Source organism: Oryctolagus cuniculus, chromosome 18 (genome assembly GCF_051225735.1).
Source record: "Oryctolagus cuniculus isolate XC-2025 breed Fujian yellow rabbit chromosome 18, ASM5122573v1, whole genome shotgun sequence".
NCBI classification, from domain to species: Eukaryota; Metazoa; Chordata; class Mammalia; order Lagomorpha; family Leporidae; genus Oryctolagus; species Oryctolagus cuniculus.
Window position 1 is genome coordinate 30,389,183 of NC_142884.1, and position 24,793 is coordinate 30,413,975.

Genomic DNA, 24,793 nt, shown 5'->3' on the forward strand with positions numbered 1-24,793 from the left:
GTTCTTTCCATATTAAACGTGAATAGAAACATCTGTCCTATGAAAATGTGCTGTGTCGGGTAGGGTGAGGTGTTAATAATTTATACAGCTGCAAAGGTGTCATTCCAGGTGTTGGGGACCAGTGAGCTACTCTGTCACCTTGTCCTGTGATGCTGCGCCACGTGGCCAAGCAGCACCAGCACATTCCGAACTGGGAAAAAGCAGTTTTTCCCTCCCTGCTGCCTGCTTTCAGGGGCTCAGGATCAAGGAGGGGCAGGAGAATGGGCAGAAGGTGGAGTAGGGGAGTCCCCTTGGGGACTCATAGCCCCAGGAGCCAGGCTTGAGCCACCACAGCACAAACAGAACTGGGACTTCCTCCTGGCAGTGGACTATTCTTTTGCCCTCATGTCTGGCCCTCCTGGGGGCTGGGCTGTCTTCTCCAGGGTCATATGCCTATCCTCTAGGAAGCTTGCTCTGATGCCTCTCTCGCTGTCCTCTCACCATTTGTCCTTGGCACTGTTCTCTGTCTGTCTGTCTCTGTGTCTGTTTACTTCCATTTTCATGTTTGTCTTTGTCACTCTGTCCCTTAGGCTATCTGTTCTCTCTCTGTTTATATCCATGTTTCTGTTTGTCTCTGCCTTCATCTCTGTTTATGAAACTCCCCGCCCCCCTCTGTTTCTCTCTCTCTTTTCTCAGTCATTGACTGTTCACCTTGCATTACTCTCATTCCTTACAGGTGCATCATTCTTGGCTCCTTCCCACAGATGTGTCCAAGACTCCTGATGGCCAGATACACAGATCTGGGAGGTGGGGCTGGGAGGCAGGAGCCAGGGAGCAGGCCAGGGAGACAGGGAAGAGAGAAAATGTCATCAAATGTGAATTTTGGAGCTTCTTACCACTGTGGGCCCCTGGGGCCAATCCCAGGGAGACTTCTCTGAAAACTCATCTGTTCTGTGCTGGAGCCAGGGCCTGCTCTGAAACGTGGGACCTGACGGTGTGGACCTCCCAGGGGTGGGAGTTTTCTTGCACTTCTAGGACTCCCTGGGAATAGCTGAGGGAGCTCCACAGATTTGGGGAAAAGCCTGGGGCGGAAAAGTACAGAAGCTCAGCAGGTGCTGGAGATGGGGTGCTGGCCACAGGCAGGAGAGCTCTCTACCACAGATGTGGCTGAAATCGGAGCTGGAGTCAGGCACAGAAGCACCTGTTGTAAGATGGCATTGTGGCACAGCAGGCTAAGCTGCTGCTAATGATGCTGGCATCCCATATCAGAGTGCAGGTTCAATTCATAGCTACTCTACTTCTGATACAGTTTCCTGTTAATTAACCTGGGAAAGCAGTGGAAGATGGCCCCAGAACTTGGGCACCTGCTACCCATGTGGGAGATCCAGATGGAGTTTCTGGCTCAGCCTGACCCAGCCCAAGCCATTGTAGCTGTTTGTTCTCTGTCTCTGTGTTACTCTGACCTTCAATAAATAAATAAGTAAACAAATAAAAGAAATGTCACCTGAGATCCTCAGTGTGGCATCAAGGACCCTTAACAACCACCTTCACCCCTCTTGCCCCTTCATACCTGTTATAGCACCTCACACTTGCCCATCTCACAGCATTTGCTTCCCCAAGTCCATACTCCAGCATGCCCTGGCCCATTTCCTCCCTTCTGCATCCATTGAACGAATGCCTGTGTGTATCTTTCAAGTCCCAGCTCTACAAGAAACCTTTTCAGTGGGAGATGTTTGTCCTGCTCTCAGGGTCTAGACTGCCAATTCATCATCTATGAGCCCTTCTGCCTGGGGTTCTCTTCCAACTGCTTGTCTCCAATGAACTCCCTGTCTCCCAAGCCCCTTCAGTTTGCCAGCCAAACTTGCTCATAGACCAGGGCCATGGCAGCAGTGCCCCTGAGGCTCTGCAGCTGGCAGGACACACAGGTAAAGCATGTCTTCTTTTAACAAATATTTATTTGAAAGGCAGAGTATCAGAGAGAGATAGATGGGGATGGGGGTGGGTAATGAAGATCTTCTGGTTTAACATCTGGGCTTCAGTGAGCATAGGACAGATGTGACCTATGATCTTAGATAGCTAGGAGCAAGCGATCTGAGGGTTCCAGTGTTAACTGAATCATCCAGCAAGTGTAATATAGGTTCCGAGGAAGCCTGGCAAGGCTGCTTTAAAATGGTCCTGGGAAAATGCATTTAAAAGTATGAGTTTATTTTAGTGCATTTTTTAGATCTATGTATAGTTTTTTATAATATTCATTCTCCATATATTATGAGAAAACATTTTTTGCACCAAAAGTTTTCTTGCTCCAAGAAAACTCATACATTTAATTCCACTTTCCATGAACCTGTTGAACTATCTTCAAAATGCTACTGTCTTCAGATGTACAAACGAGAAAGATAAACAAGAAGGTAGGAAATACTTACAGCTTGGTCTGATGTTCGAGCTCTGGCCTCCCCATGTCTGCAGTGAAGTCACTGCATTGAGTGGGGTAATGGGTAGGTTTATAGGGAATCTTTGAAAGTCACAGTCTCGTGAAGTCGGTGTAAGCCCTTCCTTCCTCCAGGATAAAAACATGAAGAATGTTGGCCATTTACAAGGATTCACATGTTCCCCATGTGAGCATTTAATTCTGATGTCTGCTAGAGGCCCTGGGATGCCTTCTCAAGGTCACCCAGGCCACCCTGGTGCTGAGGACTGGAGTCCACCAGAGCTCTCTGCAGCAGATTCCAGCATTGCACTCTCTGACCCCTGCTCTCTGGGTGGGGATCTGACCAAGCCTTTAGCCCAAGGATAATTAGATGGATTTGTGCTTAATGCATTTTCCAATCAATACAACTTGAAGATTAATTTATAAACATTGAATATGGTGACAAGATGCTGCATTAAAACCCTACTTATCTTGATGAATTAAAAGTTAGTGTTAGGAGTAGATTTACAGCTGGCTAAGGAGCCCACAAAACAATTAGTAGACAGTTCTCCTCTCCCCTGGAGAAGCACGAATACTGTCCCTAAGTGTGAGCTAGGGTTTGAATGTGGTTTATCTCCTATAAAATGCATGTTGAAACTTTAACCCCTATTATGAAATATTCACAGGTAGAAGCAGGTGAAACCTTGAGAAGTGATCAGGTCTTTGCTTTCCCAAATGCGTTAATCCATTCAGTTGACTGATGGACTGATTAATGGGCTAGTGGATTATCTTAAGGATGGGTGTGCTACAAACGTCAGTTAGGCTGAATCTTGTTCATGCTCCGTGTCTGTTGCCAGGAGATGCTCTGTGTCACCTCAGGACTCTCCAGCAAGAATGCGCTTGCCAGATGTGGCCTCTTGACCTTGGACCAGAACCGTGGTTTCATGTTGTCAGCAAGAGAGCTTGAATTCACACAGAGTGGGAGGAGGGTTTGGGGGTTGAAGAGTCTTTCCTGGGGCATGTGCCACTTCCTTTCAATGTGTTACAGATGCTTTGCTTTCTACTTTCCACCCCAGTGAGAGAACAGAGCCTCTTCCACCTCCTAAATCTACCCTTCCTCCATAAATGGGGATTGAAGGTGTGTCTCACATCTGAGCTGAAACTCCAAACAGGTCAGCTCTTCAGAGCAAGGCCACCTACAAGGAATCCTGGGTCAAATGGTTAGCAGCTTCCATTTTCCATTTTTAAAATCATTATCTGTTGTTTTAAAAAGGATATATTTATTTAAAAGGCAGGGAGAGCAGGAGAAGGAGAGGGAGAGAGAGGGAGAGGGGGAGAGAGAGAGAGAATCTTCCATTCACCGACTTATTGTCCAAATGGCTGCAATGGCTAGGGCTGGCCATGCCAAAGCTAGGAGCCAGGAACTCCATCCTTGTCTCCCACATGGGTGATTGTGGCCGAAGAACTTGGACCATCTTCTGCTGCTTTCCCAGGAGCATCAGCAGGGAGCTGCATTGGAAGCGGGACATCTGGTACTCAAACTGGTGGCGGATATGGGATGCCAGTGGTACAGGCAGCCCTATCCACATTCCTCCTGTGTTTCCACTGAGCAGAAGAGCATGTCGCAGCTAAGCACCTATCCCAGCACACTGATTGCTGAGAGGATAGGTCCCATAGACCCACATTCCTGCTCTCACAATAGTCTTCAAAGGAGAGCTAACACAAACAGTGCCCCACCCACCCACACCCCTCCACTGAAGAACAAAGCCAGAAAGTCCTTTGGAAAGCTGCTCATCAGAGAAAAGGGAGAAGGGAGACAGGCTCGCTTTATTGCATTTTGTTTCTGCAAGGCCAGGGAGGTTGTAAGAGGAGAAAGCACGGGTAGTGTGAAAGGCAGCATCTGGCAGGGGAACCGCTCCCTGACAGGACATGGGTGCAAATGCTCCTTGACAATTCTAATCAAGGAGCATTCTCGTTAGCATTCAAGATGGTTGCGATGATAAATTGTATGAATAATTTTGCTTCTTTGTCAAGGCTCGGATGATATCTTCCCGCAACACATCTGTAGCTGTGCATACTTAATTACTAACTAAAGAACAGACAGGAGGCATGAAATGCAGGCACAGCCCTTATGCTACATGCCTTCTATGGGGTATATGTTAGGGAAACAAACGAGACAGCAAGTTTCTCAGCCAGGGCCCTCCTGGGACCCTTGTCGGGCCTGTCACTTCCAGCCTGGAAGTAAGAAGGAGGCTTTGACATGAGCGGAGTTAATCTACAGACTGGGGCTGGGTCGCAGCAACAGCCAGCTTCTTACCAAGCCCCCTCGGACCAACTTCACACTCCTGAATGCAGACAAGTAACTCATGAAGACCATGACAAGTTTTGAACTTTAAAAATGTGTAAAGTTTTACATAAGTACTTAAAAAATGTCACTAATATGACCAGCTTCATCAACTCCAGGGACAAATATAAAGTCGGAACTTGAAAAATAACTCACAGAAAACTCTCCGTGTTCTAACAGGAGGTGGACCAGTCGTTGATGTCTGATGATTTGGCCTTTACAACATGAAGATATCCGTTCCCTTTCTCCTTGTTTAAACACTGGTCTCTCTCCACCCTTGATTGTCTGATCCATTTGTCTTCAATCAGGGCCCTGCTCTTTGTTGGCTGTTGTAAAGCTCTGACTACAAAATGCGAACAGTTTAAAGTAAATTAGAGATATTGGAGAAAAGTCTCAGGAAGTTAATGGAAGTTATGCGGGAGAACTGCCCAAATTCCCACAAACCCACTGATAGATGAGGATCTGGGTGCATTGTACTACATACAGTGATGGAGAAAATCAACAAGGATAACAGAAAGGCACTGAACAGGAACAGTTAAAGGACAAAGAGAGTCTCATGGAAAAATTGAATAAAGGTTTATTTTTTCTTTTTGAGACAATCATCTGTGGGCCCCTAAACACAGCCACTGCATGGAGAGGAGAGCAACTTTCACCGTGAGCCAGGAGCTAGGCTGAAATCAGCACCCTCATTAACGCCCCCTCTTCCACACTGGTGCGCTGGTTCCAGTCCTGCCTAACCCACTTCTGATCCAGCTCCCTGCTAAGGCAGCTGTGAAGCAGCAGATTGACGGCTCAGGTACTTGAGTTCCTGCCACCACGTGAGAAACCTGAATGGAGCTCCTGCCTCCTGGCTTCAGGCTGGCTCAGCCCTGCTGTTGTGGCCATCTGGGGAGTGAACCATTGGATGGAAGATCTCTCTTTGTGTTGATGCCACTCTGCCTTTCAAGTAAGTAAATAGACCTTTAAAAAAGAAAAAAGTACATGATGTGCATGCCTGTGGCTGTGACTTTACCTCCTCGATGGTTCTGACCATTGATATTTCAGCATTTATGTGGCAAGAGGCGGTTCCAGGGTATGGCAATGGGGTTAGCATGGTTTTGTGCTGTATTATGGTTTGAACGTACCTAGAATTCATGTGTTGGAAACTTAATCCCCAAAACCACATGCTAATGATATTTGGAAGTGGAACTTTTGAGAGGTGATTGGGGTGTTGAAACTCTTTCCTTTTTTTTTTTTTTTAAGATTTATTTATTTATTTGAGAGGCAGAGTTACAGACCAAGAAAGGGGAAGACAGAGAGAAAGGTCTTCCATCCACTAGTTCACTCTCCAAATTGCCACAATGGCCAGACCTGAGCTAATCCAAAGCCGGGAGCTAGGAGCTTCTTCTGGGTCTCCCACATGGGTGCAGGGGCCCAAGCACTTGGGCCACCCTTCACTGTTTTCCTGAGCCATTAGCAGGGAGCTGCATCAGAAGTAGAGCAGCTGGGACTAGAATAGTCACCGTTGGGGATACTGGCACCGCAGGCAGAAGTTAACCATGATGCCACAGTGCCGGTCATGAAACTCTGCCCTGTTGAGTGGACTAATCCATTCATGGATTACTGGATTAATAGAGTATCAAGGGAATGGATTAGTTGTCATGAGAGTGGATCTGTTATGAAAGCCAGTTTGGCCATCTCTCTTCAGTCCCCTCACTGTGTGGCTGCTGGGCTGCCTTGGGATTCTACAGAGCATCTCCACCAGCAGCAGGTGCTCACCAGGGACAGTCCTTTGACCTTGGACTTCCCAGCCTCAAGATTGTAAGAATTTTTCCCAAAGAACCCAGTCTAGGTATTCAGCAGAAAGTGGACTAAGACATTTGTAAAAGCAGAAGCATTGGCTTGAGTGCCTTGGCAGAGCAAGGGCTTCATGTTACTTTCCCATGGACTTTTCACACCTATTTCTCTAGGCAAGGGCCAGGATTGGCTGTTACTGACAACTTACTCCAGATAAATGGGATACATAGACTCTGATGCTTCAGGACCATGAATGATGGCCCCCTTCCACAAGCTCTGGCTGAGTTCTGGCTATGAGCTAGGCCATGTGTGCATGTGTGTGTGTGTGTGTGTGTGTGTGTGTGTCTAACATGAACCCGTAGGAAAAAAGAACATGAGGAAGAGCTCCTCTGACACTTCTGCACAGCTCTCTTTCTGGCAATGAATGAAAATAACTATTGAGGGTCAATATGGACTGATGTGAAAACCTTTCTAGGAGATATTAGGTGGAAACTTACATTGCAGAACTGAATGTGAAATCCATGTTCAATTCTGGGAAAAATGATTTAAGTAAAATTTGATTCACTTACCTGTCCCACAAACAGTAACAAATTCTCCCATGGCCCTAATGGAATCTTAGGGGAATGTTGACCCGCTCTCTCCCTGCCTCTGTGTCTATGCTCTGGACTCTGGCTGGATTACTGAACTCACGTGCCCCTCACTGCCTGTCTTTCTCTCCTCCCTGCAGAACTGTCTTCTCCCTTGTTAGAAACCCCAGCCAGGGCAGGCAGAGGCTGGCCTGGCCTCTCAGGAAAGTAGATGCCGCTGGTGGTCCACAGAGATGTTGAAGTTCTTGCTCTGGCCGGGGCTTCCCGGCTGCAAAGACCAGTATGGGTGGAGAGGGGCTGGGTTGCTTCAAGGGAGCTCCGATCTGGAGAAGCCAATGGGAAGGAGAGGCTCTGTATGAGCAAAAGCTGGGAGAGGGCAGCATGGGCATGGCGAGAATCAGTGCTCGGTGTAGGAGGCCAACAGGAGGTGAGCTGCAAAGGCAGCAGAGCTCAGGCCCTGCCCAGGGTCCTCAGATGCCTTTCTTGGCAGATTGGACTTTGCTGTCACCACTGAGGAGCCACCGACCACTCCTGAGCAGAAGACTCACATGGTAGACCTCAGCATTGCTAGGACCAGGCTCTCTGGAAAGGGTGCAGGACAGGAAGTCTGATCAAAGAGCCTTTCCCACAGCCAGGTCCTGAGCCATGGAGCTGAAGTGACCATACAGGCTAGAGTCTGTGGCATCCTCAGACTTGGATCTCCTTGGGGAGACAGGGACAGAGCAGAGAACCACTGAAGCTCTGGAGGGAGAGAATAGTTGGATGAGTTGGATGAGAGCCAGGAGAAACCACAGGCTGGAGGCTACTGCGGGAGAGAGGCTGAGGATGGCTGCCTTAGTGAGCCCTATGCGGAGCTGCAATCGTGAGTCCTCACACAGAGTTCCAGCCTCCACTGGTGATCAAACCTACAGACCCCAAACAGCCTGTGCTTGAGACTGGTCTGGGCACACACCTAAGGAGCATCAGATGCGTAGAGGGAACACTGGTTCCTGGAGACTGAGGAGTTTTACTGGCAGGAAGAGGTGAGATTGGAGGGCTTCCAGGCAGTGAGGAGAGCTGAGGAAGCAAATACCTGGTAGTGTGTCCTTGCTTTTCTTCTAGGCGGTGAGGGAACAGTCTCACCCAAGTTTGCCTGTCTGGTCAGAGCAGACTTGAGTTAGACCTCTGGATCCTGTGTGCATATCGGAACTCCCCATAGTTCTGCAACCCAAGCCGTTAGAAGCAGGTTCCAACCCGGTACTGCAGCTGAGAGAACTCACACAGGGGATATATTTGGCATAGTGCTTCCGGCACAGTAGGTATTCAACATTTGTCTCTATTATCATTATTATTTTATCAACGGTTCTCCAGAAGAGAGAAAAAAGTGTTCTGTGCATGTAAGTCCTTAAGTGTCCAGGGAGTTCATGGAAACCATGACACATTAGCCCTGAAGGCATGTACAGAGAGATCACACAGTGCTCTGAAGACACAGCTTCTTAGCTTTGTCCCTAATTGTATCCGACTCTTATCAAGGACACGGATGCGTCTGGGTGCCTCGAGTCAAATAAAGGGAGCGGTGAATGCTGCTGTCCTCCCAATGTGGACAGAAAGGTTATCTGTTGATTTAAAGGAGCTTTTCAAAGAACCTCTAACTCTTGTGTACTGTGAGAGGGGAAGGATGAGGTAACATCACCAGGCACAGACTTCAGAGTCTGCATAGCCCCATCAGGTTCTTACCCACCCTTGCCATGTGGTCTTGGACAGAGTGCTTCATTTTTCTGAGCCTCAGTTTCCTTAATGTCAAAGTGGGGCTTTATATAAAGATGAGCACATGCGTTTGTAAAGTGCTTAGCACACGAGGCCTGTTAATTAAATGTGTTGTTAGTTATTTGTTATGTATATGATATTTTCCTTCCATGAGGTCATAGATTTAAAGTCATACATATTTGACCTGAAATTAAAATATAAGTGTATGGGGCTGGAACTATGGTGTGACAGATTAAGCTGGCATTCCGTATGAGCATTGGTTCAAGTCCTGGGTTCAAGTCCAGCTCCCTGAAATGTGCCTGGGATGACAGCAGAAGATGACCCCAAGTACGTGGGCCCTGCCACCCATGTGGGAGATCCAAATGGAGTTCCAGGCTCCTGCCTTTGATCCGTCCCAGCACTGGCTGTTGTGGCCATTTGAGAAATGAAGCAGCTGATGGAGAATATCTCTGTCTCTCCCCCCACCTCGTGTGTGTGTGTGTGTGTGTGTGTGTGTATGTATGTCCCTCTCTATATATAACTCTACTTTTCAAATAAATAAATGTTAATATGTATGCACACATACATATGCTTACATTTAGCAGGAAATGGCACAATCATGAACCACGCAGATTGCTTGGTGAACCAAGTCTATGTTACGGTATTTGAGGGAAGGTTCAACTTTCTGAGACTGCCTCTTGGCTCATCTACAGATGTTTCCCTGATGCCTTTGCTGAAAGGTTTTGCTTGTGTGTCTAACCTTTTCCTGTGCTTGGCTTGTAACCTGAATGTGAATAAACAACCTTGGGAAATTTCATGCCTGGGTTCACTAGGATTTTGATGTTGAATCTTCCCGGGACATTTGGGGTCTCTGCTGCCACTGTGGTGGGGCATGGGAAAGACCAGCATGGCAGGAGGAGGAGCAGATACACAGGCAGAGCCCAGGCTACTCTCTCTTTGCTCTTCGTTTTCAGCCATGTCAGGGGCTTAGCATTGTTAGTGCAGGCCTTGCTGAGTGGTCTTTTACATGCCAGGTTGGCCATAAGGGAAGGTTTTTATAAATATGTGCCTTTCTGAATGGATTAGATGAAAAGCAGATCAGATGTTATACAACAGCCTCCAGCTGCAAGGGGGCTGACTGCCAGAGCAGTTAGGGTTAGATAAATTATCATAGAGGAGTGAGCTGATAAAGATGGCTAAGCTCATTTCCTTATCTTATAGTTCAGAAAATTGAGACCCAGAGAAGAGCAGCAGATTTCTCAAGGTCACAATCCGTTCCTGGATGCACCCAGGAACACTCACACAGCAGCTCAGGCAGTCATTCGCTCTGCACTTTAATTTTTGTAATTTATATGAAATGTTGCTTTATTGCCAATGGGAAATTTTCTCAGGGGCTCTTGGAAGTGAAGAAGGTCAAATGGCTACAATTTAAAGGACACCTTAAACGGTGGGTTCAACAGCTCATAAAAGGAAAAAATGGGCCAAGTGGGGGCCTTGGGCAAGTGCAGGTAGCACAGTGCCGTTCGGGGGGACTGGCCCCCATTAGCACCAGCAGGTTTTGCCATGAAGTGCTCAGGTACAGAGTTATCCACATTTATAATAATTCCATGTTTTATTGTTGCTCTGATTTTTCAAGAGAAGGTGGAAATCTAAAATTTTATGTGAAACCCTTGGTGGTAAGTGTTGGCAATTCAATGAATCAAACAGTTCATATCAGCAAAACCTCTTCACTTGCAACCTCTGGCTCGTGTGTGCAACAGGCTGGTGAGTGGCACACCACTGAGTTTTAGGAGGTGAGTGGCCATCGCTACAGCCTCACGCTGTTTCTGTGGCATGCACAGCTTCCCCAGCAGTGTGAAGATGGATGATCCAATATTCCTTTGCATCATTGTCTTATGTCATCAAAGATGACACTTTTCCCATTGATTTTGAAAGCAGAACTTTCAATCATCGTGAAGAACTCAGGGCCTCAGAGTGAGATGGGAAAATCATGCCTCACTGTCTACAGTGGCAAAATATTGTGGAAAAACTTTACCTTTGACATGCCTTCGTGCAGCTGTCTCCCAGCAACACCCAGGCTTTGCTCCTCAGCCTTGCTGTAGCCCTGGTGAGTCCTGGGCAGCATGAGTTACAGCAGGAGAAGATGTGGATATTTGGACAGAATACAGGTACCTTCCCTTTGCTCTTGGTTTTGAGCTGTGCCAGGAGCTCAGTATTCTTAAGAACGTTACTCTATAGCCTGTCTTTGTCTAACATCCAAACTTTGAACTTCCATTTGAAAAAAATTTATTGGAAGGGAGATACACATACATAAGGAGATATGTGTGTGTGTGTGTGTGTGTGTGTGTGTGTGTGTGTGAAAGAGAGACAGAGAGAAACAGAGATACAGAGAAATCCTATACCAATATAGAGAAATCCTATACCAATCCCAATACCTACAACAGCTGCGTGTGTCTGGGCCAAGCCCAAACCAGGAGATAGGAACTCAGTCCAAGTCTCTCACATGGATGGCCAGGATGAGCCATCAACATTGCCTCCCAGGGTTTGCATTACCAGGAAATTAGAGTCAGAATCTGGAGCCAGGTATCAAACCCAGGTACTCTGATATGAGACATGGGTGTCTTAACTGGCATCTTTTCTTTTCTTTTCTTTCTAGATTTCTATATTTCTAGATTTCTTTATTGATTTGAAATGAGAGTGACAGAGAGAGAGAGACAGAGAGAGAGAGAGGGAGAGAAATTATACACTGGCCCACTCCCAACATGCCTACAAGAGTTGGGGCTGGGCCAGGTTGAAGCCAGAGACCACTCCATCCTGGTCTTCCGTACGGGTGGCAGGGACTCAAGCACATGGGCCATCATCCCCTGCATTCCCAAGTGCATTAGCAGGAAGCTAGATCGGAAGAAGAGCCACTGGGACTTGAACCAGCACTCCACATATGGGATTCCATTGTAAGGGATGGCCTCCCACTGACCACAACTCAGTCCCTTAACTGCAGCTTAACCAGAAACTAAATGCCCCTTCCTTCCCTTTCCTATTCCTTGTGCCCAGTGAGGTCAAGTGACTGGTCTCAGGAGCCACTCTGCATGGCAAAGAGTAATGTGCCCTTTTAATATGGAGGTCTAATTTATAGGCAGGTCACATGCACATCCTGGCAGAATATTTATGTACAGCCAAGAGTGTTTCCTATGCATCTCCCCACTCTCTACCTCCACCATTTTGTGTATACTGTAACCGCACATAGATAGAATCACATAGTGTATAATTTTCTGAGTGTCTGGCTTCTTTTCACACATATTTGAGTCCCACGTTGTGTGTATATGTAGGTCATTCCCTGTAGTGGCTGAGATGAATACTATTGTGGTGATTTTTCGGTTTATTTGCTGATTGATGGATACTGGAAATTTTCAAATTTTGAGTTATTATGGATAAAGCTGTTATGAACATTTTGTGAGCACATATTTTGTTTCTTTTGGATAAACGTATGAGAGTAGATTTGCTAATTCATGGGGTAGGTGTATGTTTAACATTTTAAGAAACCACTGAACAGCTTCCTAAGAAGTTGTATTGTTTATACACATCCCAGCAATACAAGTGTAAGAGGGTCTGCTTGCTCCACACACACTCTGACATCTTTATTTTGGTCATTGTAGATTTATAGTGACCTCAGAACATAGATTTTTTTAATAGATTTTTGTTTTTCAAACAGTTTTAAGTTCATAGCAAAATTGAGCCGTTTTCTCACAAACCCTCAGGCTCCAAATATGTACTGCTCCCTATTATCCATCCCTCCACCTGAGTGGCTCATTTGTTATAATTGTGGAACCTACATTGACACATCTTTATTACCCAAGGTTCATAGCTTGCATTAGGGTTTAAAGTTTGATAGCGTTAATGGCATGCATCCACCATTATAGCAACATACAGAGTTTCACAGCCCTGAAAATCCTCTGTACTCTGCCTGTTCATTCCTTCCCTCTAATCTTTGACAATTAATGATTCTTTTACTGTTTTTGAATTTTTTTTTCCTTCTCCAGATTGGCATATACTTGGAGTCATACAGCATATCACCTTTTCTTTCACTTTGCCAGGTGCATGTAAGTTTCCTCTTTGTCTTTTCATGACCTGAAAGTTTGTTTGATTTCTTGTATTTTTTTTTTAAATTTGGTTGACAGAAAATTGCATATATTTACCATGCGTAGTGTGATATTTTGATATATGTACATTGTTCAATGGTTAAATCAAGTTAATTCAAGTTAATTAATATATATCTATCACTTCACATATTTTGTTGTGAGAATATTTAAGATCTACTCTTTATTTACAAGACAAAGTTACAGAGAGAGAGAGCGGAGAGAGAGAAAGAGAGAGAGATTTCTTCCATCTGCTGGTTTACTCCCCAAATTACCACAAAAACCAGGGCTGGGCCAGGCCACAGCCAGGAGCTTCATAGAGGTCTTCCATGTGAATGCAGGGGCCAAAACACTTGGGCCATTCTCTGCTGTTTTCCCAGGCGTGTTAGCAGGGAGCTGGATTGGAAGTGGAGCAGCCAAGACTCCACCAGCGCCCATGTGGAACGCCAGCACTGCAGACAGCCACTTAACCACTGTGCTATGGTGCTGCCCCCAATTCTTTCAAATTTTTTTTCATAGACTATCATGTCATCCGCAAGCAAAGACAGTTTATGCCTTCCTTCCCAATCTGTCTGCCTTCTGTTTCCTTTTCTTCTCTTATATAGTTAGGACTCCATTATGATGTTAGAAAGGAGTGGTGAGAAGGAACATATTTCATTTTTTCTGATACTAACAGAAAAGCTTTTGGTTTCTCAGCATTGAGTATAGCATTAGCTCATTAGATGTAGATTATTTTGTACGTGTTCTTTACATAATTGAGGAAGTTCTCTTCGGTTTGCCGAAAACTTATTTGGAATGAGTGTTGGATTTTTTCAAATGCTTTTTCTGTGTGTATTGATATGATCATATGATTCATTTTCTTTAGTCTATTGGATGAATTACATTATTTGAGTTTTGAATGTTAACGCAGTTTTGTATACCTGGGATAAGTCCCACTTGATCACCATATGTAATGTTATACATTATTAGAGTAATTTGCTAATATTTTGTTGAGAATTATTTATCAAAGTTATTGGTCTTTAATTTTCTTTTTTGTGAAGTCTTTGTCTGACTTGGTATTACAGTAATTCTGGCCTCATAGAAGAACGAGTTAGGAAATATTCCCTTTATTCCTATAAATATTCTCTTCCTTAAATGTTTGGTGGAATTCACCAGCAAACTCATTTGGATTTGGTACTTTCTGTTTTGAAAGATTATTAATCATGAATTCAATTTGTTTAATAGACATAGGCCTTTTCAAATTGTTTATTCTTGTGTGAGTTTTGACAGATTATGTGTTTCAAGGAATTGGTCCATCTCATCTAGGTTATCAAATTTGTGGGCATTGAGTTACACATAATATTTATTATGCTTTTCATTTCTGTGAGACCCATAGTGACATCCCCTGTCTCATTTGTTTTGTTTTCTTTTATCCTTTATTTTATTGATCTTTTCAAAGAATTAGCCTTTGCTTTGATTGACCTTCACTACATTTTTCCTGCTTTCATTTTAATTGATTTCTGATCCCTCCCTCCCTTTCTTCTACTTTGGATTTAATTTGCTTTGTTTCTCTAGTTTTTTAAGACAGAAGCTTAGACACTGATTGTAAATCTTCTTTTTAATGTATGCATTCAATGCTATAAATTTCCTCTAAACTTTGATTTTTCCATATCTAACAAATTTTGATGAGCTGCATTTTCATTTTTATTTAGTCCAAAATACTTTAATTGCTCCTGAGATTTCTTTTTTTGACCCACGGGCTACAGAGTGTGTTGTTTCATCTCTAAAGATTTTCAGATTTTCCAGGTTTCTTTATACTATTGATTTCTAGCTTAATTCCATTGTAGCCTGAGAGCAGACATTGTATGATTTATATTCTCTTAAATTTGTTAAGGTATGTTTTATGACCTAGAATGTGATCTCTCTTGGTGAATGTCCCATGTGAGCTTGAGAAGAATGTACTTTCTGTTGTTGCTGGATGAAGAAGTCTATAGATGTCCATTACATCAGCTGATGGATGGTACTGTTGAGTTCAACTATGTCCATACTGATTTTCTGCCTGCTGAATCTGTCTACTGCTGACAGAGGGGTGTTAAAGTCTCCAGCCACAATAGTGAATTCATCCTTCTAATTTGCTCAGATTTTGCCTCATGTATTTTGACACTGTGAGAAGGCACACACATGTTAAGGATTATTATTTGTGGATAATTGACCTCTGTATCATTATGTAATGACTCTTCCTGTTAATTTTTTTTACTTAGTACTGCTCTTTTCTACTATGTCTGAAATTAGTCTAGTTATTCCCATTTTTTTATGAATGTTAGCATGGTATATCTTTTTTTAAAAAAAGATTTATTTATTTATTGAAAGTCAGAGTTACACAGAGAGAGGAGGTTCACTCCCCAATTGGCCACAACAGTCAGAGCTGTGCCGATCCAAAGCCAGGAGCCAGGAGCTTCTTCCCGGTCTCCCACATTGATGCAGGGGCCCAAGGCCTTGGGCCATCTTCCACTGCTTTCCCAGGCCATAGAAGAGAGTTGTATTGGAAGTGGAGCAGCCAGGTCTCGAACTGGTGCCCATATGGGATGCTGGCACCGCAGGTGGCAACTTTACCTGCTATACCACAGCACCAGCCCTAAAATTGGCTTCTTGTGGACATAATACAATTGAGTTTTATTTTTTGATCCATTCTATCTATGTCTTTATATCTAAGCTGGATTAATATCTATGCGATTTGTTGCTGTTATCTACTTGTCCCTGTTTTTCCCCTGTTTTTGTCTTCAAATGTTTTCCTAACTTTTGTGGTTTTAATTAAGCATTTTATATGATTTGTTCTTTCTTATTATATCAGTGCACTCTTTTTTTTCCTTACTCCTTTTAATGGTTTTCCTTGAGTTTTCTGTAAGCATTTACAGCTAATCCAAAACATTGTACCACTTCAGATAGTACAAGTACATTATAATAGGAAATATTCTCAGTTCCTTCCTCTGTCCCTTTTATCATTACTGTTCTTCATTTTACTTATACAAAAGCATTTGTGTAGGTATGAGTCCATATACTTATATACACATGTAGGAGCACTTTGTTGCTATTATTATTTTGGAAAAAATTACTGTTTCATCAAGATGCATAAGAAAAATAAGTTTTCATTTAACCTTCACCCATTCATTTACAATGGTCTTTCTTTATGGAGATAAAAATTCTTGATCCTTGTAATTTTCCTTCTCTCTGAAGAACTTCTACTTGAAAAAAAAAATTGCCTAATGCTTGCTTGTACAAGAGAGCATTTATTTCCCTGCACATTTGGTAGATAATCTCACCTAGCTTGGAGTTCTAGATTGGTGGTTTCTTCTCTCAACACTTTAAATGCTTTGCTCCATCCTTTTCTTGGTCAGTTTCTAAGGAGACATTGGAGGTCATTCTCCTCTTCTGATATTTTCTCTTTAACTTGGATTTTCTGCAGTTTGAATACGTGCTTATCTGTAGTTTTTTGAAGGAAGAGATCATTTGTCTTGCTGGGTATTTTCTGAACAGGAATTTGCCTAAATTCAAAGTGATTACTGTTCCAGGTATTTCTTCTGTTCCTTTCACTCTTTCTTGTGGCACACCTGTCGCCCTGCTCTCAGTCGCCCCACAGCTCTGGGATGTTCTATTCCACTTGGTTTGCCTCTGTGTCATTGCTTTTCTATTTGGAAGTTTATGTTGACATATCCTCAAGCTCAGACATTCTTTCCTCAGCTGTGTTTGGTCTGCTAATAAACTCAGCAAAGACATTTTTCATTTCTATTATGGTATAAATGATCTATAGCATTTAAAAATTCTTTTTTAGCTTATCTTTTTCTGTGTCTTTTATTTAGTTTTCTTTTTAAGATTTTTTTATTTATTTGAAAGACAGAGTTACAGAGAGGCAGAGGCAGAAAGAGAGAGAGAGCGAGAGCGAGAGAGAGAGAGCAAGCTGCTTCTGGGTCTCTCATGTGGGTGCAGGGCCCAAGCACTTGGGCCATTTTCTTCTGCTTTCCCAGGCCATAGCAGAGAGCTGGATTGGAAGTGGAGCAGCTGGGACTTGAACTGGTGCCCATATGGGATGCTGGCCATGCCATCAGCAGCTTTACCCTCTATGCCACAGTGTCAGCCCCTAAAAGTTCTTTATTTTGGTTTCACATCTTTGCTTACATTGCCCATCTATCCCTGCATGGTGTGTAATTTACTTTTTTTTTTTTTTTGACAGACAGAGTGGACAGTGAGAGAGAGAGAGAGAGACAGAGAGAAAGGTCTTCCTTTGCTGTTGGTTCACCCTCCAATGGCCGGCACGGCCAGCGCACCATGCTGATCCGATAGCAGGAGCCAGGTGCTTCTCCTGGTCTCCCATGGGGTACAGGGCCCAAGCACTTGGGCCATCCTCCACTGTACTCCCTGGCCACAGCAGAGAGCTGGCCTGGAAGAAGGGCAACCGGGACAGAATCCGGTGCCCTGACCGGGACTAGAACCTGGTATGCTGGCGCCGCAAGGTGGAGGATAAGCCTAGTGAGCCATGGTGCGGGCCATAATTTACTCTCTAACTCTTCAGTGTGTCAATATACTAAACTTCCCATCTTGCCTTCTCTGAGGCTCATTCTGATTGTTGCTCTGTCTTTCCAACTTTCCTTTTGCCTTTAGGTCTAGCATATAATCTTGTCTTGAGAGCCAGACAGGAGGCATTGAGGGAGATGGCCCCTTAGTCACATGGTGGTGAGGTATGGCAGGTGGAGGGGAGGCACCCTATGGTCCTGTGGTCTCAGTCCTTTAGGGAACCTGAGCTGCTGGACTGTGAACTTGGCAGGTGCTCCTCCGTATCCTCCCATCCCTTAGGTGGAGGATGGCTAGAGTGGACTGCACCTGGGCACTCCCTTCCTCCCACGAGAAAGGCTGGAGCTGGATATTTTCTTTCAATCCTGAGAAAAGCTCAAGAAGGCTGAGGTTGGGTATTTCCCTTTTCCCAGATTGGTTTTGAAGAACTCCACCTGTTCCGGCTCTAGTGAAACAGTTCCTCTTGAGGGTGATCCTTCCTCTCCCCCTTTCTCTGGTAATCCTTGAAAGCATGGTTGAGGTGAAATTCCAAGAAGTGTGGGGGCTCCCCTGTGACTGGGTCTCTTTGGATTTTCAACTTGGATGCACTGATACTCTAACAATTTGTCAATGACATTTTAGGTTTCCTGACCTGGCACTGGTTCCCTTGGAGGTTTTTCTCATAGATTTCTGCTCCAGTAAGTTGTGGTTCTCTGAATCCACTTGTCTGTTTCTCCAATTTTGGGAGCAGTGGTTTGCCCTGTGACCTCACTTTTCTGATGGATCTAAGAAGATTGATTTTTCTGTTTGTTCAGCTTTTTACTTGTTAGAATAGAGTGACAACTTCCAACCTCTTTACACGTTGGGTCAGATACCAGAAGTAAGAGGTGTCTTTTGTAAACATTATTTTAACCAGCTTAACTTATAAAGACTTATGCTAAGAATTATAATTATATAAAACTTCTACCTGGACAGAAGTGTAATCATTTAAGTAATAGTAGCTTGTTGAATTAAAATGAGAAATAATCCAAAATATCATTTTGAAAAGCATAAGAAATTTCCATGTTTCTAGAAGAATGAGAAAGGAAGTATGATGATTTGAACATTAAAATTCAACACTAAATATAACAGTATTTTAAAAAAAATTATGGCTGGGTGGTGGGATGAAATTCAGCCCTTAGGGAAAAATGAGTAAAAAGGTTAAAAACCCTTGGAAGATGCTGTTCTTGTCATCTCTAAAGACTGTGGCAGACCAGAAAAAGCCTTGGCAAAGGGCATTCTTGTGGTGGGTGTGAGCCACTGTGCACATTTTCTAGAAGAAGAGCCCTGTGCCCTGTGGGTCTGCAGCCAAATAAATGCTAAAGTATAGGAAGAGCTGGGGGACAAAGTCTGGGAGCAAATGCAAGAATAGGAGGAGAGAGGAGGAAATGTCTCAGCCTTTAGAGCAGGACCATGTAGGAAAGACTCAATTACGTGACCTATTTGGAAAAACCATGGATGATTTGATAGATTAGGATTTAGGCTCAAGTGACACTTCTTCAATATTAGCAATAATGGCAATCAAGTCATCCATATTTATGGGTTTGGTTTTCTATTTTTTAAATTTCTTTTTCACGTGAAGGCATAAATTTGGGCTTGAGCTTCCATTGATTGCCTCTATACTTATTCACAATGATTCCTTATAAAGACTGGCATTTAAAAACAGTGTAATTGGTTTTTAACAGATTCAATGTGATTTGTAGCTACAATTCTAAGACTATATAATAACCCTTTCTTTCCTCCCTTCTTCTCCCCTCACCCCTCTATCCTCCTGAGAAGCAGAGTTACAGAGAGAGAGAGAGGGAGAGGGAGAGACACAGAGAGAGAGAGAGGTCTTCCATCTACTGGTTCACTCCCCAGATGGCTGCAACGGCTGGAGCTGGACCAATCCAGAGACAGGAGCTTATTCTGGGTCTCCCACATGGATGCAGGGGCCCAAGTACTTGGGCCATCTTCTACTGCTTTCCCAGGCCATGGGAGAGAGCTGTATCAGAATGGGAGCAACTGGGACATGAACTGGAGCCCATATGGGATATCGGCCCTGCAGATGGACGCTTAACCTACTATGCCATAGATGCTGGCCTGAGCTAACATTTTAAAATTACATTATAGTAAAAAAGACTTAATACTTCTCTGAATAAGAAGTGTAACAAATAAAAAGCAAAAAGATCCTGATTTAGTGGGAATATAGATAATGGCTATAAATAATAATTAAATGGAAAAATGACCATTTCGTCCATATACAATAAATTTTAAAGTAATCACAGATCATTAAAATTATAGTAGTATAACATTTCTTTTTTTGACAGGCAGAGAGGATAGTGAGACAGAGAGACAGGGAGAAAGGTCTTCCTTTGCCGTTGGTTCACCCTCCAATGGCCGCCGCAGCCGGTGCACCGCGCTGATTCGAAGGCAGGAGCCAGGTGCTTCTCCTGGTCTCCCATGGGGTGCAGGGCCCAAGCACTTGGGCCATCCTCCACTGCACTCCTGGGCCACAGCAGAGAGCTGGCCTGGAAGAGGGGCAACCGGGACTAGAACCCGGTGTGTTGGCGCCGCAGGCAGAGGATTAGCCTATTGAGCCACGGCGCTGGCCTAGTATAACATTCTTAATTACTGGTTTGATAAAGGTATAAAATAAAGTTTTATAAAGCTATATTTACACCAATACTGATACACAGAGATCTTTCTTTCTTTCTTTCTTTCTTTCTTTCTTTCTTTCTTTCTTTCTTTCTTTCTTTCTTTCTTTCTTTCTTTCTTTCTTTCTTTTTCTTTTTCTCTCTCTCTCTCTCTCTCTCTCTTTCTTCTTTCTTTCTCTCTCTCTTTCTTACTCTCTCTCTCTTTCTTTCTTTCTTTTTAAAATTTTAGCTCTCATAAAAGGGAGAACATACAGCATTTGTCTTTCTGGGTCTGCTTATTTCACTCCTCCAGTTGCATCCATTTTGTTGCAAATGGTATCATTCCATTCTTTTTTATAGCTGAATAATATTCCTTTGTGTGTATGTACCACAGTTTCTTTATCCATACATCTCATGATGGACACCTTGGTTGATTCAAATTTTGGCTATTATGAACAGTGCTGCTATAAACATGGTGGTGCAGGCATCTCTTTGATTCATTGAGTTCAAGTCTTTTGGGTAAATATTGAGTCGTGGGGTTGCTAGATCTCATGGCAAGTCTATTTCTAGTTTTTAAAGAAATCTCCACACTGTTTTCCACAGTGGTCACACTAATTTACATTTCCACCAACAGTGTATGAGTGTTCCTCTTTGTCTACACCCTTGTCGGCATTTGTTACTCGCTGTGTTTTGGATTTTAGCCATTCTGACAGATGGTATCTCATTGTGGTTTTGATTTGCATTTCCCTGATGGTCAGTGATGTTGAACATTTTTTCAATATTTGCTGGCCATTTGTATTTCATCTTTTGAGAATTGCCTACTGAAGTTCATTGCCAATTTCTCAATCAGATTGGTTTTTGTTGTTGTTGAGGTTTTTTTTTTTTTTTTTTTTTTAAGTTGCTGATATATTTGGGATATTAATCCTTTGCCAGATAGGTGTTTTGCCAATATTTTTCCCGTTCTATTAGATATCTCTTCATTCTATTGATAGTTTGTTTGCCATGTGAAAGTTTGATATAGTCCCATTTGTTTAGTTTTGCTTTTGTTGCTTGTGTTTGGGTGGGGGGGGGGGAGGTCTTATCCAAGAAGTTATCCCCTACACCACTAGGACTGGCATTTAAAAAACATTATTGATTGATCTGAATGGCTGAATGACAAAGACACACACACACACACATACACACGCACACACACACAGAGAGAGAGAGAGAGAGAGAGAGAGAGAGAGAGAGAGAGAGGTCTTCCATCTGTTTATTCACTCCCCAAATGGCTGCCACGGCCTAGACTACTAGACCAGGAACCTGGAACTCCATCTGGGTCTCCCAAGTGGCTGGCCTTTTTAATAAAGGACTGTCCAGGAGCATTAGCAGGGAGCTGAGATGCAAACCAGTGCTCTGATATGGGATGCCAGCATCGATGCCATAAATTGCTCAGCCAGAATGTTGACCTCAAAGACTGGCATCTTTTGATGATAACTTAAAGTGATCTATCCTTGATTAACTCAGCAAGTTCAAAAGCAAATTATTTATGCTTCTTTAAAAGTGGTGTGTGTGTGTGTGTGTGTGTGTGTTAGAGAATAAAGTTTCTTTCTAAAACCAGCTAGCAGATTTTTCTGCTCATGGCTTCATTTCCCAAGGAAATACACAGATAGCACAAACCAACTGCTTCTTCAAGACATGGCATCATGGAGCTGCTCTAGGAAGAGCCCAACACACATCTCTAAAGCAGTCTACAGGCTCGATAGAGCACCAAAGCCACCACAAAGAGGCCTCTGGTTGCACTGTCCTGCTGAGCCACAGGGTTCCCCAGCTCTGCCAGCTTCCCCCCACTTCTCAGATCACATCTGTGCTCATTTACTGTCTCTCTGCGTAGACAAAAGTTTCCATTTAATACGATTTCCTTCCAAGCCTAAAAAATTCCCTCCACATGTTTTGTAGTTTAAGTTTGTTGGCAGAGGTTTGTCTCAGGTTTTGTGCATCTGAATGTGAACATTTGTTTGTTTTTCAAAGAAACATTTTTCTGGATATGAGATTCTTGACTGAAAGATTTTTTTACCCTTCAGAATTTAAAGATGGCTTTTGATTTCCATTATTTCTGATGAAAAGTCAACCATCATTCTTATCATTTTTCCCATATATAATGTACTATTTCCAGTGGATTTTTTATGCTTGGTTGTCAGGAGTTGGAAAATGATGAACTTAGGTGGAACTATTTTCACCATTACCTTTTGTGGGTTTTGTTGAGTTTTTTGCACCTGTGGATTGAGAGAGGCCACCCCATTTTAAAAAATTTGATCATTATTTCTCCAACTACCTTTTCTTCCCTGTTCAATCTTTTGTTTCCTTTTGGAATTCTACTTACAAGTATTTTATATCATTTGACTTTTTTTTTTTTTTTTTTGGTATGAAGTACATATGCCTTAGTTAGATTTTATTTCTCTTCAATTCCTTTTCTCTTTTTACTTCTGTTCGGATTATTTCATTTGTCTACTTTAAATTTAGTCGTCTTTTTCCTTTCTGCTGTGTCTACTTATTATGCCATATGTATGTGTATAGTATGCCATATGTATAATAGCATAATATCAGTTATAGTTTATTATGCTTTGAAACATTTTGTTAGATTTAATTCATAAAATTCTGTTAATGATGTTTGCCTTTATGCCTATGAGAGAATTGACCAGTAGTGATGTTTTTGGTGGAAATAGCCTTTTCTGGTTCTAATATCAGGGAAATGCTGGTCTTATAAAATTAGTTACAGGTATCCCTTTCTATTTTAGCTTCTGAGATAATTCTGTAGAACTGTCGTCACTTCTTTCCTGAAAATTAGGCAGAATTCCCTAGGGCAACAGTGGAACTCTGAGGGCCTGCCGTTCGCTGTGTGGAAGATTTTTAAACTGTGTGTTCCACTTCAGTTCTCTATTTCTTCTTCGAATGGGAGGTGTTACAGTAGAAGCTTGGTAGCTGTATCTGAGAGTTCTTTTCCATTTAGTGTGCATTTTGTTTCTGTTTGTTCTTTTCCAGTCTTTTCCTCCTGTTGTGAGGAACAGGTCTAGCCTGAGCCCTTTCCCAGGTCCTCAGGGCCCCTGTGAGGGAGGAGACAGAGCTCCTCCTGGTGACCCCATGTCACAGAACCCTTGGAGACTGTGTGCAGGGAGGTGTTTGTCCCCATCACGTGGGAATGGTTTTCTAACTTTGGAGTGGCTTGGCAGGAGAAGCAACAGGAAGGTGTGGTTAGTCCTTTACCCCTGAAAGGGACTGAGCACAGTTCAGAGAGGAGCTTCTTGGGAGTACGGTATGTGTGGGGGGTGTGGTGCATGTGGTGTGTATATGTGGGTGGTATGTTTGTGTGGTATGTGTAGTGTGTGCATGGTGTGTGTGTTTGTGGTGTGAGGTGTGTGTGTATATGGTGTGTGTCCTGTGTAAGTGGTATATGTATGTCTATGTGTGGTGTGTGTGTTATGTCTTTGTGCTATGTGCTGTGGTGGGGTGTCTGTGTGATGTGTGTGTGTCTGTGTGGAGTCTGTGTGGTGTCTATATGTGCAGTCTGTGGTGTTCTGTGTGGTACATGTCTGTGGTGTGTGTGGTGTGAGATGTGTGTATGTTGTTTGTGTGTGGTATATTGTGTGATATGTGTAGAGTGTATATGTGTAAGTGTGTGGTGTGTAGTGTGTGTATGGGGTGTGTGTATGTGGTATGTGTGTCTGGGGTGTGTGTGTGGTGTGTATGTATGTGGTGTGAGTGGGGGACAGTGTGTGCAGTTTGTGTTTGTGTGTGTGGGGTATGCGTGTTGTGTATATGTGTATGGTTGTGTTTTTTGTTGTGTATGTGTATGGAATGTGTGTGTATGTGGTGTGTGTGTTTGGTGTGTGTGTGGTGTGTTTGTTGTGTGTGTATATGGTTTGTATGTTGTTTGTTGTGTATGTATGTATGTGGTGTGTATGTATGTGGTGTGTGTGTGGTTTGTGTCTGTGTGTAGGGGTTATGTGTGATGTGTTGTGTATGTGTGTCTGGTGTGTGTCTGGTGTTTATATGGTGTGTGTTTATGTGGTATGTGTGTGGTTTGTGTTTGTGTGTGTGGTGTGTTGTGTATGTGTGTATGGTGTGTGTGTATGTGGTATGTGTTTGTTGTGTGTGTGTGGTGTGTGTATGGTGTGTGTATGTGGAGTGTGTGTGGTGTGTGTGTATGTGGTATGTGATTAGTGTGTGGTGTGTGTGTATGTGGGGTGTGTGTGGTGTGTGTATGGTGTGTGTATATGTGGTATGTGTATGTGGGGTGTGTGTGGTGTGTGTATGGTATGTATGTGGAGTGTGTATGGTATGTGTGTGGTTTGTTGTGTATGTGTGCATGGTGTGTGTGTGGTGTATTTGTGTTGGGGATATTGAGGGAACGAGATAACCTTCCCAGACATGCCTAGATTTGGGGGCAAAGCAGCCGTGTTTCTGGGGAGTACATGATTATGAGGAGGATGGGTTTTCGGTTTTCAGCGTTTGCTCTGTGCTGCCAGTCTCGGGCATATTTATTTTTGCTCCGGCAGTAGCACCAGTGGGTAGACATTACCATGCAGGTTCACAGACGAGGAAACAGGAACGCGGGCTGCTGCTTTTCTCCTTGCACCCACTCTCCTATGCATTCATTCTCCACCCTGCTCCGCATCCCCACAAGGCTG

The 24,793-nt window shown here is 43.5% G+C and overlaps 1 long non-coding RNA gene across 4 annotated transcripts in view; it reads left to right on the top strand.

The window, feature by feature from the left end:
- The window catches only part of LOC103352338 (uncharacterized), an 88,322-nt gene that overhangs the window by 54,948 nt on the left and 8,581 nt on the right, over positions 1–24,793 (top strand). For all 4 annotated transcript variants that reach the window (XR_016224507.1, XR_016224505.1, XR_016224500.1 and 1 more), the window contains one exon: positions 12,853–12,912. This is a non-coding gene — a long non-coding RNA (uncharacterized LOC103352338). The remainder of the gene's footprint in view (positions 1–12,852; positions 12,913–24,793) is intronic.